Source organism: Pan troglodytes, chromosome X, assembly GCF_028858775.2.
Source record: "Pan troglodytes isolate AG18354 chromosome X, NHGRI_mPanTro3-v2.0_pri, whole genome shotgun sequence".
Classification (NCBI taxonomy): domain Eukaryota; kingdom Metazoa; phylum Chordata; class Mammalia; order Primates; family Hominidae; genus Pan; species Pan troglodytes.
The window spans coordinates 77,723,799-77,735,322 of record NC_072421.2 but is presented as its reverse complement, the minus strand read 5'-3'; positions in this window follow the sequence as shown (position 1 = coordinate 77,735,322).

Below are 11,524 nucleotides of genomic sequence, written 5' to 3'. Positions count from 1 at the left end.
ATTTAAAATGTTCAGTAATTAACAAAAAATTATGCCAAATTAGAAGAAATGGGAAATTATGGCCAATACACAAGTAAAAAAGAGATCAAAAGAAATTGCCTCTGAGGTGGCCCACATGTGGAATTTACTAGATAAAGACTTTAAATCAGCTACTGTAATCATAAAAAAGAACTAAAGAGAAATTATGGAGTTAAAAAGCAAAATAACTAAAATGAAAAAATTACTAGAGGTTGAACAGAAGATTTAACTGGCAGAAGAAAGAATCGGAAGACTCAAAGACAGAACAGTTGAGAATATACAGTCTAAGAAACATAAAGAAAAAAGAGGGAAGAGAAATGAACAGAGCCTTAGACACCTGTGGAATACCATCAATTGTATCAACATATGCATGATGAAAGTTCCTAAAAGAGAGGAGACAGTGTAGGAGCAAAATAATATCTTAAAAAGTAATGGCTCGGCCAGGCATGGTGGCTCACACCTGTAATCCTAGCACTTTGGGAGGCTGAGGCTGGTGGATTGCCTGAGCTCAGGAGTTCGAGACCAGCCTGGACAACATGGTTAAACCCTGTCTCTACTAAAAATACAAAAAAAATAAAAATTAGCCATACATGGCAGCGTGCGCCTGTAGTCCCAGCTACTCAGGAGGCTGAGGGAGGAGAATTGCTTGAACTCGGGAGGCGGAGGTTGCAGTGAGCTGAGATTGCGCCACTGCACTCCAGCCTTGGTGACAGAGTGAGACTCTGTCTCCAAAAGAAAAGAAAAAAAGTAATGGTTCAAAACTCTCCAAATTAGAAAAAGGAAAATAAAACACACATATTAGTGTACACATCCAAGATGCTCAATGAACTCCAGATAGGATGAGCACAAAGAGATCCACAGCTGGAAACATCATAGTCAATTTTTTGGAAGACAAATAGTGAATTTTGAAAGCATAAATAGAGAATCAACTCATCATATAGAAGGACTCTTCAATACAATTAAAGACTTGTCATCAGAAACCACGGAAACCAAAACACTATATAATGATATATTCAAAGCGCAGAAAGCAGAATATTATCAATGATTCTATACCCAGCAAAATTGTCCTTCAAGAATGAAGGAGAAAATGAAAGAGAAAGTAAAGAACGAAGGAAAAATAAAGACATTCTCAGATAAAAACTGAGACAAATTGTCACTGATAGAACTGTCTTGGCCAGGCACGGTGGCTCATGCCTGTAATCTCAGCAATCTGGGAGGCCAAGGCGAGCAGACCACTTGAGGTCAGGAGTTAGAGACCAGCCTGGCCAACAAGGTAAAACCCTATCTCTATTAAAAATACAAAAATTAGTTGGGCATGGTGGCAGAAGCCTGTAATCCCCACTATTTGAGAGGTTGAGGCTTGAGCCGAGATAGCACCACTGCACTCCAGCCTGGGCAACAGAGCAAGACTCTATCACAAATGTAAATAAATATATACAAATAAGAACTGTCTTATAAAAAATACTAAAGGGAGTCCTTCAGGTGGAAACAAAAGGACCCTAGACAATAAGTCAAATCCACACACAAAAAAGTAATGAGCATGAGTACAGGTAACTACATATGTTAAATATTAAACAATACATAAATGCATTTTTGTTTTTGACTCTTTTCTTTCCAAATTTTATTATAAGTTCAGGGGTTACATATGCAGGTTTCTTACAAAGGTATATTGTGTAATATTGAGGTTTACAGTATAATTGAATCCTTTTCCCAGATAGTGAGTATAGTACTCAATGGGTAATTTTTTAGCCTTTGGCCCCTTCCTCCCATTCTCTTCTTGTATTCCCTAGTGTCTATTGTTTTCATGTTTATGTCCATACAGACTTAAAGTTTAGCTACCACTTATAAAGTGAGAATATGAAATATTTGGTTTTCTCTTCCTGTTAGTTCACTTAGGATAATGGCCTGCAACTGGATCCATATTACTGCAAAAGACATAATTTCATTCTTTTATGGCTACATATATACCATGGTGTATATATACTACATTTTCTTTATCCAATCCAGACTTGACAAGCATCTGGGTTAATTTCATGTCTTTGCTATTGTGAATAGCACTGTGATAAACATACATGTATATGTGTCTTTTTTGTAGGTCAACTTATTTTCCTTTGATTATACACCCAGTAATAGAATTGCTGGATTGAATGGTAACTTAACTCTTAATTCCCTGAGACATCTCCAAACTGCTCTCCACAATGGCTAATTTACATTCCCATTAACAAAGTATAAGTGTTCTGCTTTCTCAGCAGCCTCACCAACATCTCTTGTAGTTAAGCTTTTTAATAATAGCTGTTCTGACTAGTGTGAGATAATATCTCATTGTATTTTGATTTCCATTTCTCTGAAGATTAGTGATGATGAGCATTTGTTCATGTTTGTTGAACAGTTGAATATCTTCTCTTGAGAAGTGTCTGTTCATGTTCTTTGCCCACTTTTTAATGGGGTTGTTTTCTGTATGTTGATTTAAGTTCCCTATAGATTCTTGATATTAGGCTTTTGTCAGATACATCATTTGTGAATATTTTCTCCTATCTGTAGGGCATCTGTTTACTCCCTTGATAGTTTCTCTTGCTGTGCATAAACAATTTCATTTAATTAGGTCCAACCTGTCAATTTTTATTTTTGTTGCAATTACTTTTGAGGTCGTAGCCATACAGCCAACTTACAGAAACAACAAAAATCCTCAGAGACTATTATGAAACACCTCTATGCATACAAACTAGATAATCTAGAAGAAATGGATAAATTCCTGAAAATACACAATCTTCCAAACTGAACCAGGAAGAAACTGAAACTTGGAAGGGACTGATAAAGGGGTCTGAAATTGAATCAGTAACAAAAAACCTACCAATCAAAAAAGCTCTGGGCCAGATGGATTCAGAGTCAAATTTTACCAGACATACAGAGAAGAGCTGGCACCCATCGTATTAAAACTACTCCAAAAAATTGAGGAGGGACTCACCCTTAATCCATTCTATGAAGCCAGAATCATTCTGATGCCAAAATCTGGCAGAGACACAATGTAAAAAGAAAACATCAGAGCAGGATCCCTGATGAACTTGGATGTAAAAGTTCTGAACAAAATACTAGCAAATCAAATCCAGCAGCATATCAAAAAGTTAATTCACCAAGATCAAGTGAGCTTTATTCCTGGAATGCAACGTAGTTTCAACATATGCAAATCAATAATTGTGATTCACCACATAAACAGGATAAAAAACAAAAACTACATGACCGTCTCAATAGATGTGAAAAAGCTTTTGATAAAATTCAACATGACAAAAACCTTTATGACAAAAACCCTCAACAAAATAGGCATCAAAGAAGCATACCTCAAAATAATAAGAGCCATCTAGGACTAGAAGCAACTAGTGCACACCACTCTCACGGATAGAAGAAAAAGTAGTGAGTAAATACCAGAACTTCAACAGAAACATCCAGGTGGACAAATTGAGATTTATCATGGAAACAGCTTGAGCCACAGAGAATGGAGAGGAGTGAGACAGGAGGACCACCCACCAGGGAGTGGCACAGAGCCAGGCAAGGCTTTCCCATTGTGGAGAAATGGTGAGTGAATGAGTGAGAGTCCCAGGGGAACCATACTTTTTCTGCAGACCTTTCAACTCTGGGCTCAGGAGATTCCTTCATGAGACCATCCCACCTGGGCCTTCACATTGTCACACAGAGCTGCGGGGATTTTGGGCAGAGCCACCACTGAGGAACACATGGGGTCTCAGGAACTTTGACTCCTCGGGCATCCCAGTATTACTGGCTGCAGCTCTGTCAATGGAGGAGGTCAGGCTCCCTCACATGCCCCCAGGAAAGGGACCAAATCCAGAAGGCTGAGCAGCAGGGCCCCTGATCCCACTTTTCCTCTCTAGGTGGGACTTCCTGAACCAGGACTTGAGCCACCCACTGCTGGGGCTCTCTGGCTGGTAGCACCTCTGCACTTCCCTGGGACAGAGCTCCCACAGGGAGAAGCAAGCTTCCTTTTTTGGCTGTCTCACAGCCCTCATCACTGTTGCCTTCAGGCTCCGGAGGGTGCAAAGTGACTAGGAATGGGTGTGGTTCCCCAGTACAATACAGCCGCCCCATGGAAAAGCAGCCAGTTTATATGCAGGTCCCCCATCTGGCTTCTCCTCCCTGGGAAGGACTTCCCAACTCAAGACTTCAGCTACCATCTGCTGGGGCTCCAAGCCGGTGGCAGCTCTGAGCAGCCACCCTATGGAAAAAGCAGCCAGGCGTTTTTCCACATGGGCCCCCAATCCCACTTCTTACTGGGCAGGCCCTCCCGCTTCCAACCTGGGACTCCAACATAACTACCCTACTCCCACATGAACACTTCAATTGGAGGTGAATCTGAAGTTCTGTGAGTAGAAAATTCCAGCGATAACCCACCTCCCTGCCATTGCAGCTGCAGTGGTACTTCCCTAACCACCCTTGTGCTGGGGAAGGAACTTAGGACTTAGTGCTATACTGGCACCTCCAGCACACTACAGCTGCCATATGGAGAGGAATCCTGGCCCTCTTCCCTGTGATTCCCCACTCCCCACTCTTCACCAGGGAGGGCCCCTGGCTCAGGAATGCAGATTAGCAACACCACCAATGGCTGAGACTACTCTCTGGTAGTGCCTCTGAGTTTTCCTAGGAAGAGGCTCCAAGAAACAACTGACAGCCCCTCTGCCACTGCTACAGCAGTGGTTCTACCCCAGCTGCCCTCTGTCAGGAAGAAACAAAGTGCCTGAGGGCTTCAGCCATACTCCTAGCACATGACTATCACCATACAGACAGGAGCTCAGTCTAGCCTCCCTGAGAGCCCATGATGGTCTGCTATTCAACAAGTGGAGCCCTTAGCTCAGTCTAGTAGTACAGCTGCCTTAACCCCTGGCTGAACATTCCCAGTAGCAGTGGCTCCACATATCTCTGAGGTGGAGCACCCAGAGGCAGCTGAAAGCCTCTATCCCACTGCCACTGCAGTGGTACATCCCTTATGCTCTTGGACAGGAGAAGGAACAAAGACCGTGAGTTCTTTAACCACACCTCCATCAAGCTGCCATTTTTCTAAGGATAAGAGGCCAGTATGTCTCCCCTGTGACTCACCCACAACCCTGCTCATTATTAGTCAGGCCCCACAATGATTTGGGCCCATAGCACAGGTGCCCCATCACAGGCTTATCTCACTGATTGATAGTGGCTTTACATCTCTCTGGGGTGGAGCCCCAATAAATCAGTGAAAGGTCCTCTGCCCCAACCACAGCTGAGGTCCCTTCCTTCAATGCCTCCAAGCTGGGGAGGTAACATAAAGCCAGCACTCACCTGAGAGATTTGATGTGCAGCCCAAGAGTGCCAAGCCAAGATCTGCAGCAAGCACTGAGACAGAGCACAGGGGCAATTGTGAGGAAATACAGAGGAGGAAAATGACTCAGCAAGAGCTTAACTATTGGTCATTTTGCTTAAGTGCCACCTACTGAATTACAGAACAAAATTCCAACACCCAAAATACTTTTCTTTTTTTTTTTTTAATTATACTTTAAGTTCTAGGGTGCATGTGCACAACATGCAGGTTTGTTACATATGTATACATGTGCCATGTTGGTGTGCTGCACCCATTAACTCATCATTTACATTAGGTGTATCTCCTAATGCTATCCCTCCCCCTTCCCCCAACCCCATGACAGGCCCCGGTGTGTGATGTTCCCCTTCCTGTGTCCAAGTGTTCTCATTGTTCAATTCCCACCTATGAGTGAGAACATGTGGTGTTTGGTTTTTTGTCCTTGCAATAGTTTGCTGAGAATGATGGTTTCCAGCTTCATCCATGTCCCTGCAAAGGACATGAACTCATCCTTTTTTATGGCTGCATTGTATTCCATGATGTATATGTGCCACATTTTCTTAATCCAGTCTATCATTGTTGGACATTTGGGTTGGTTCCAAGTATTTGCTATTGTGAATAGTGCTGCAATAAACACATGTGTGCATCTGTCTTTATAGCAGCATGATTTATAATCCTTTGGGTATATACTCAGTAATGGGATGGCTGGGTCAAATGGTATTTCTAGTTCTAGATCCTTGAGGAATCGCCACACTGTCTTCCACAATGGTTGAACTAGTTTGCAGTCCCAACAACAGTGTAAAGTGTTCCTATTTCTCCACATCCTCTCCAGCACCTGTTGTTTCCTGACTTTTTAATGATTGCCATTCTAATAGATGTGAGATGGTATCTCATTGTGGTTTTGATTTGCATTTCTCTGATGGCCAGTGATGATGAGTTGTTTTTCATGTGTGTTTTGGCTGCATAAATGTCTTCTTTTGAGAAGTGTCTGTTCATATCCTTTGCCCACTTTTTGATGGGGTTCTTTGTTTTTTCTTGTAAATTTGAGTTCATTGTAGATTCTGGATATTAGCCCTTTGTCAGATGAGTAGATTGCAAACATTTTCTCCCATTCTGTAGGTTGCCTGTTCACTCTGATGGTAGTTTATTTTGCTGTGCAGAAGCTCTTTAGATTAATTAGATCCCATTTGTCAGTTTTGGCTTCTGTTGCCACTGCTTTAGGTGTTTTAGACATGAAGTCCTTGCCCATGCCTATGTCCTGAATGGTATTGCCTAGGTTTTCTTCTAGTGTTTTTATGGTTTTAGGTCTAACATGTAAGTCTTTAATCCATCTTGAACTGATTTTTGTACAAAGTGTAAGGAAGGGATCCAGTTTCAGCTTTCCACATATGGCTAGCCAGTTTTCCCTGCACCATTTATTAAATGGGGAATCCTTTCCCCATTTCTTGTTTTTGTCAGGTTTGTCAAAGATCAGATGGTTGTAGATGTGTGGTATTATTTCTGAGGGCTCTGTTCTGTTCCATTGGTCTATATCTCTGTTTTGGTACCAGTAGCATGCTGTTTTGGTTACTGTAGCCTTGTAGTATAGTTTGAAGTCAGGTAGTGTGATGCCTCCAGCTTTGTTCTTTTTGCTTAGGATTGTCTTGGCAATGCATGCTCTTTTTTGGTTCCATATGAACTTTAAAGTAGTTTTTTCCAATTCTGTGAAGAAAGTCATTGGTAGCTTGATGGGGATGGCATTGAATCTATAAATTACCTTGGGCAGTATGGCCATTTTCACAATATTGATTCTTCCTCTCCATGTACCCCACTGTAAAACCAGAGAGAGGAGTTCAGCTATAAATAAAGCCCCTGCACAAAGCCTGAGTCTTCTGAAAACATAGAGAAAAGAAGTCTACTGACTATACTCAATTGAACACCAGCCCACAGAGTTGAGAAAGAACCAGCACAGGAACTCTGGCTACTCAAAATGCCAGAGTGGCCTTTTTCCTCCAAATGACTGCACTGGATCCCCAGCAAGAATTCTTAACAAGGCTGAAAGGACAGAAATAGAATTCATAATAGGAATAGGATTGAAGATCATCAAGTTTCATGAGAAAGTCAACACCAAGTCCAAGGAATCTAAGAATTGCCGTAAAACCATACAGGAGCTGATAGATTAAATGATAGTCATTTTGAAAGGAATCATGTTTGATAGAGCTGAAAAACACACTAAGGTAATTTTATAATGTAATCACAATTATTAACATCAGAATATACCAAACTGAGGAAAGACTCTAGAGTCCTGAGATTGATTCCCTAAAACATATCAGTTAAACAAAGAAAACATAGGAACAAAACATCTGAGAAATATGGACTTATGTATAGAGACCAAATCTACAACTAATTGGTCTCCCTGAAAGAAATGTGGTGAAAGGAAGCAACTCGAAAAACATATTTCAGGATGCAATTCATTAAGAATTCCCCAACCTGGCTAGATAGGCCAGCATTCAAATTTAGGAAATACAGAAAATCCCTGTGAGATATTACACAAGAAGACCATCCCCAAGACATATAGTTCTCAGATCATCCATTGTCAATATTAAATAAAAATGTTAAAGGCAGCTATAAAGAAGAGGCAGGTCACCTACAAAAAGCTAACAGCAGACTTTTCATAAGAAACTCTATAAGCAAGAACAGTTTGGAGACTTATATTCAACATTCTTTAAAAAAATTTAAATCAATAATTTTATATCCAGCCAAACAAAGCTTCATAAGTAAGGGAGAAATAAAATCCTTTTCAGACAAGCAAATGTGGAGGAAATTTGTTAGCACCAGACCTGCCTTAGGAGAGGTCCTAAAAGGAGTGATAACTATAGAAAAGAAATGTTGTTACCAGCCACTACAAAGCACACTTAAGTACATGGAGGAGTGACTCTATAAAGCAACCACACAAACAAGTCTGCATAATAACCAGCTAGCAGCATGTTGACAGAATCAAACCTACATACATCAATACAAACTTTGAATGTAAATGGGCTAAAGGACCCCCCAAAAAAGCACAGAATGGCAAGCTGGATGAAGGAGCAAGATCCAGTGGTATGCAGTCTTCAAGAGAACCATCTCACGTTCAATGACACAAATAGGCTCAAAATAAAGGCATGGAGAAAAACCACCAAACAAATGGAAAACAGGCAAAAGCAGGGATTGGCATCCTAATTTCAGACAAAACAGACTTTAAACCAACAAGATAAAAAATACAAGGAAGGACCTTACATAATGGTAAAGGGTTCAATTCAACAAAAATACTTAGCTATCATAAATATATATGTATCCAACACAGGAGCACCAAGATTCATAAAGCAAGTCCTTAGAGATCTTTGGAGAGACTTCACTTCAAACACAATAATATTTGGAGACTTCAACACCCCACTGACATTATTAGGCAGATGATTAAGGCAGGAAAATAACAAAGAAATTGAGAACCTGAACTCAACATTTAAACAAATGAACCTAATATACATCTACAGAACTCTCCACCCCAAAACAACAGAATATACATTCTTCTCATCACCACATGAAACATACTTTAAAATGGGGCAAACAATCTGATATAGTTTGGCTGTGTCCCCACCCAAAACTCATCTTCACAAGATCTGATAGTTTTATAAAGGGCTTCCACCTTTGCTGGACACTAATTCTCTCACCTGTTACCCTGTGACAAGGTTTCCTGAGGCCTCCCCAGCTGCGCAGAACTGTGATTCAATTAAATCTCCTTTCTTTGTAAATTACCCAGTCTTGGGTATTTCTTTATAGCAGCGTTAGAATGAACTAATACAGTAAACTGGTACCACAGAGAATAAGGTGCTACTATAAAAATACCCAAAAATGTGAAAGCAACTTTGGAACTGGGTAACAGGCAGAGATTTGAGCATTTTGGAGGGCACAGAAGAAGATAGGAAGATTTGGGAAAGTTTGGAACTTCTTAGAGAACTGTTGTGTGGCTTTGGCCAAAATACTGATAATGATCTGTGCAAAGGAGTCCAGGTTGAGGTGGTCTCAGATGGAGATAGGGAACTTGTTGGAATCTGGAGTAAAGGTCCCTCTTGTTATGCAAAGGGACTGGTGGCATTTTGCCCTTGCCCCAGAGATAGGTGGGGCAATGAACCTGAGAGATTATTTAGGGTATCTAGAGGGAAATATTTCTAAAAAACAAAATTCTAGGGAGAAAATCAAGCCTGCTGCAGAAATTTGCCTCAGTAATGAGGAGCCGAATGTTATTCACAAAGACAACGGGGGAAATGTCTTCAGGGTATGTCAGGGACCTTCAGGGAAGCCCCTCCCATCACAAGCCCAGAGGCCTAAGAGGGAAAAATGATTTCACTGGCCAGGTCCAGCCCCCCACCCTGCTGCTCTTTGCAGCCTCCATACTTGCCACCCTGTGTCCCAACTGTGACTAAAGGGGGACAATGTACAGCCCAGACCATTGCTTCAGAAGGTGCAAGCCCCAAGCTTCGGCAGCTTCCACGTGGTGTTGGGCCTGTGGGTGCACAAAAGTCAAGAAATGAGGTTTGGGAACCTCTGCCTAGATTTCAGAGGATGTACAGCAATGCTTGGATGTCCAGGCAGAAGATTACTGCAGGGGCAGAGCCCTCATGGAAAATGTCTGCTAGGGCAATGTGGAAAAAATAATGTGGTGTCAGAGCCTGTACACAGAGTCCCCACTTGGCCACTGCCTAGTGGAGCTGTGAGAAGAGAGCCACCATCCTCCAGACCCCAGAATGGTAGATCCACAGCAGCTTGAACCATGCACCTGGAAAAGCCACAGATACTCAATGCCAGCCCATGAAAACAGCCAGAAGGGGGGCTGAATCCTGCAAAAGCCACAGTCGTGGAGCTATCCAAGGCCATGGGAGCCCACCTCTTGCATTAGCATGACCTGGATGTGAGACATGGAGTCAAAGGAGATCATATTGGAACCTTAAGGCTTATTGACTACCCTATGAGATTTTGGACTTCCATGGAGCCTGTAACCCCTTTGTTTTGGCCAATTTCTCCCACTTGGAATGGTTGTATTTACAGAATGTCCCACTGTATCTAGGAAGTAATTAAGTTGCTTTTGATTTTACATGCTCAGAAGAGATTTGCCTTGTCTCAGATGAAACTTTGGATTTGGACTTTTAAGTTAATGCTGGAATGAGTTAAGACTTTAGGGGACTATAAACATGGTAGGATTGTGTTTTGAATTGTGAGGCCATAAGATTTGAGAGGAGCCAAAGGTGGAATCATATGGTTTGGCTGTGTCCTTACCCAAATTTCATCTTGAATTTTAGTTCCCATAATCCCCATGTGTTGTGGGAGAGACCAGATGGAGATAAATGAATCACAGGGGCAGTTTCCCCTATCCTATTATCCTGATAGCAAGTCAGTTCTCATGAGATCTGATAGTTTTATAAGGGGCTTGCCCCTTCACTGGTCACTCATTCTCTCTCCTGCCACCCTGTGAAGATGTGCCTTCTGCCATGATTGTACGTTTCCTGAGGTCTGCCCAGCCATGTGGAACTGTAAGTCAATTAAACCTCTTTTCTTTATAAATTACCCAGTCTCTGGTATTTCTTCATAGCAGTGTGAGAACAGACTAATACACAATCAGACATAAAATAATATTCAGAAAATAAAATAAAAATATACCAGCCACACTCTTAAACCACAGTGCAATAAAAATAGAAATCAATGCTAATAAAATTGCTCAAAATCATACAATAACATAGAAATTAAACAACCTTATCCTGAAAGACTTTGGGGTAAATAATAACATTAAGGAAAAAATCAAGAAGTTCTCTGAAATTAATGACAACAAATATACAAAATACGAGACTCTCCGGGACACAGCTAAAGTAGTGTTAAGAGGGAAGTTTATAGCACTAAATATCCACATCAAAAAATTAGACAGATTTCAAATTAACAAGCTAACATCACAACTAGAGAAACAAGAACAAACCTAATCTAAAAGAAGGAGATAAATCAAAATCAGAGCTGAATTTAAAGAAATTGAGACATGAAAATCTATTCAGAATATCAACAAATCCAAGAGTTGGTATTTTGATAAAATTAATAACATAGACCTCTCCTCTAGCTAGACTAATAAAAAAGAGAGAAGATCCAAATGAACACAATTCAAAATGACAAAGA